The sequence below is a fragment of the Macrobrachium nipponense genome, chromosome 23 (assembly GCF_015104395.2).
Source record: "Macrobrachium nipponense isolate FS-2020 chromosome 23, ASM1510439v2, whole genome shotgun sequence".
Taxonomy (NCBI): domain Eukaryota; kingdom Metazoa; phylum Arthropoda; class Malacostraca; order Decapoda; family Palaemonidae; genus Macrobrachium; species Macrobrachium nipponense.
In genome coordinates, this window is record NC_061090.1 from 30,057,506 (window position 1) to 30,060,979 (window position 3,474).

Sequence of the window (3,474 nt, forward strand, 5' to 3'; positions counted from 1 at the left end):
TAAGGGATTTCCTTAAATAATGAGAAAATTGGTAACTTTTTTACCTATTTGCATGAATTACATATTTATTGATTTGAGCATGATTTTTGATGCAATATAAAAACACTGTATAGTGCTTCTAAGAAATCAATAGAGGGATCCACAGTAATATCCTTGTTTATCTAGATATAATATATTTATGGAAATATATACAAAGCTTAAAGCTTTCGTCCATCCTCCTGTGGACTTGATCACTAAGCAAATGAGACATGGTATTGGTGAAGAATTCCAAATAAACATAAACAAACAGACAAAGAACATTAACAAGGTTAAAAAATGCGAACAAGTCATTGGGTCGTTTGCCTTTCCATAATTCGCTGTGATCTTCGAGGCGGGACAAAGCGCCAGTCTTCTTCCTGAATGACATCTTGACGGTCGTTATGTTTTATAATCCAAGGGAACGCTGTTCGACTGCTAATTTTAAATGCCTTCCCCTTCCTTATAATCATGACCTGAAAAAAGTTTCCAATAATCTTAGAAAAGAAAGACATGGGTATAGCGTAGTTTTTCAATACCCTAATACTCTTAAAAAGAAAATTATCAAAAACAGTTACAGAAAACCAAACACCGATGTTGGAGTCTATGCTATAGGATGTAAAAATTGTGACAAATGCTATATTGGTGAAAGCGGTCGTTCCCTAGACCAGAGGAAACGTGAACATGTTGCAGCTTGCCGTTTGGGCAACGTTTACAGCGCCATTGCCAAGCATACTTGGGATTCCGATCATGCCATCGACTTCAAGGGAGGAAAAGTTATTTATAAGAGTGCGGATAGGACCAATAGGAGAATTGAGGAAGGAGCTCTCATCACTTTGAATGACACCTTTGAGGGGAATACTGGAATACAGAACAATTTACTTTTGAGTGAAGAAATTTGCAAAAGGGCCAGAATAAAGAACTTCAGAAATGTGTACAACCTCCTTCAATCTGATAATGTAAATAACCATCCTTCGCCCGTTCCAGAGTCTAATCTACAAACTACCTTTTTGGTTAACGACCGTCAAGATGTCATTCAGGAAGAAGACCGGCGCTTTGTCCCGCCCCGAAGATCACAGCGAATTATGGAAAGGCAAACGACCCAATGACTTGTTCGCATTTTTTAACCTTGTTAATGTTCTTTGTCTGTTTGTTTATGTTTATTTGGAATTCTTCACCAATACCATGTCTCATTTGCTTAGTGATCAAGTCCACAGGAGGATGGACGAAAGCTTTAAGCTTTGTATATATTTCCATAAATATATTATATCTAGATAAACAAGGATATTACTGTGGATCCCTCTATTGATGATTTTTGATGTGTCAATGTACTATTTTGAAATGAAAAATTAAGTAATTCTATTAATCATTAATTATTTACAGATATATTTACTTATCTACTTATCCATTTATTCATCAATCAACAGTCAATGTATATTGAGGGGAAAAATTTCTTGTCAAAACCAGGAAACTGCTATTTTAAATAACAGGAAAAAATGTTTTCCAAAATTATTATTTTTTTTTTAACTTAGTCATTTGCCACCTCCCTCCCACTCCGCCCCCCCCCCCCCGGTCCAAACCAAGAAATCCTTATTTAAATAACGTGAAAAAATATATTTTACCAGAATTGTTTTTATTAAAAAATTTTTTGAACAAGACGAAGGAGTCATCCGCATCGCCAGCTCCCCCCGCCCCTCCCGCCCCCCCCCCCCCCCCCCCCCCCCCCACCCCCCCCCCCCCCCCCCCCGGCAAAACCAAAAAGAAACTCCTTATTTAAATGACAAGAAAAAATTATTTTACAGAATTATTTTTCATTAAAAAAAAAGTTAGAACAAAACGGAGAGTCAATTGCCACCATACCCCACCCTCCCCCCCCCCACCCCCCCACCAATAAAACCAAGAAAATCCTAATTTAAATAACGTGAACAAAATATTTTCCGGATTTTTTCCTTATCATGTTAGAACAAGACGGAGTCATTCGCAGCCCCCCCCCCCCCCCCCCCCTGCGCCCCCCAACCCCCAACGGGGAAAGAAACCCCGACACCTGGTTCCTACAGAACTTGGTGGTGGCTCCTTCTGAAAGAGATAAGGAGATAAAGATGCTTCAGCGAGAAAGGGCCTCCTTTGTGAGATGTAATTAACCGGAGGATGAATCCTGTGACGGGTGCATCCTCCTCACAAGGATATCCTGCCGCTTTCCTTGACGCACGCGGAAGAAGAAGAAGAGGAAATGGAAGAAGACGAGGAAGAAGAAGAAATCAACGCGAGTAGCTCTGTGTTAGTTCATGACTGAGTTTCGGGGAAACAGCATCAAGCCACAAGTGAGGTCCACCAGTCCACCAGCACGAGCTCGGCAGTGTATCGCCTGCCTCTGTCGCGGTTGGACGTAAGGTCGCTCGTTCCCGGAACGCTCGCTCGCGTTACGCTTTGAGGAAGACCTCGCATGACTTCTGCATTTACCGTCTTTTGTTATTTCTTTTTTCAAGTACTTACCGTCCTTGCAGTACCCGAAGCCAACGCCATTTCATGATCAATAACATTTAACAACTGAATTTATTTTGAAGATATCCACCGAAGTGTTACTGAATGTTTTTATTTTACGCTTCAAAAAACATCTAATCTCTGAGACTGTTTTGAGCTCGTCAAGAGACACAAATGTCGAAACCCAGACGGAAAGATATGGTCGTTTTCGGTAGGATTCCGGAAGCTTAGAATTAGCAGGTAAGTTGACTTAAACTTCGGAACTACGAAGTTGTGTTGAATTCTGTTCTAAGTTCGTGAGGTTGAATGATACTTGATATAGGTTCAACCTACTATGCTAAAAATACAGTCATTCATATTATCTTAACGAATAATAAACAATATGCAAAATTATATTTACCTCACCTATGCAAGATATATCATATATGTATGTATATATGTAATTCTGAATATAATATATATATATATATATATATATATATATATATATATATATATATATATATATATATATATATATATATATATATATATATATATATATATATATATATACAAAATGAAAAGTCCAGAAAAACGCCAAAATGTAGATGGAATTCTTTTTTAACAGAATCTATTTCACAGTCTTTATATATATATATTATATATATATATATATATATATATATATATATATATATATATATATATATAATATATTATATATATACACTAACAAAGTAGAACTGTCCTACAGTCTTTAACCTACTTTCAAAAAACAGAACTAAAACTATTTCTCATCTAAAGAAAATATTATCGTAATTGCCTTTACTAATGTTTACTACAGCGTTTAACAAATCTCTGTAAAAATAAATATGGCATCACACAATATATTCGTAGACAAATTTAACTTGAAACAATTGTCCTAAGGACATTTATCACATCACAAATTTGGTTCTAAGAAATCTGAAAACTGATATGAATTCAATTTTATATGAG

At 36.4% G+C, this 3,474-nt stretch overlaps 1 protein-coding gene across 1 annotated transcript in view; it reads left to right on the top strand.

Annotated features, from left to right (window-relative positions):
- The first annotated feature begins 2,318 nt into the window (after positions 1-2,318).
- Positions 2,319-3,474, top strand: part of LOC135199973 (uncharacterized) — a 58,504-nt gene continuing 57,348 nt past the window's right edge. The window contains exon 1 of the mRNA XM_064228165.1: positions 2,319-2,736. The gene's annotated coding sequence lies outside the window, so the exon portion shown is untranslated. The remainder of the gene's footprint in view (positions 2,737-3,474) is intronic.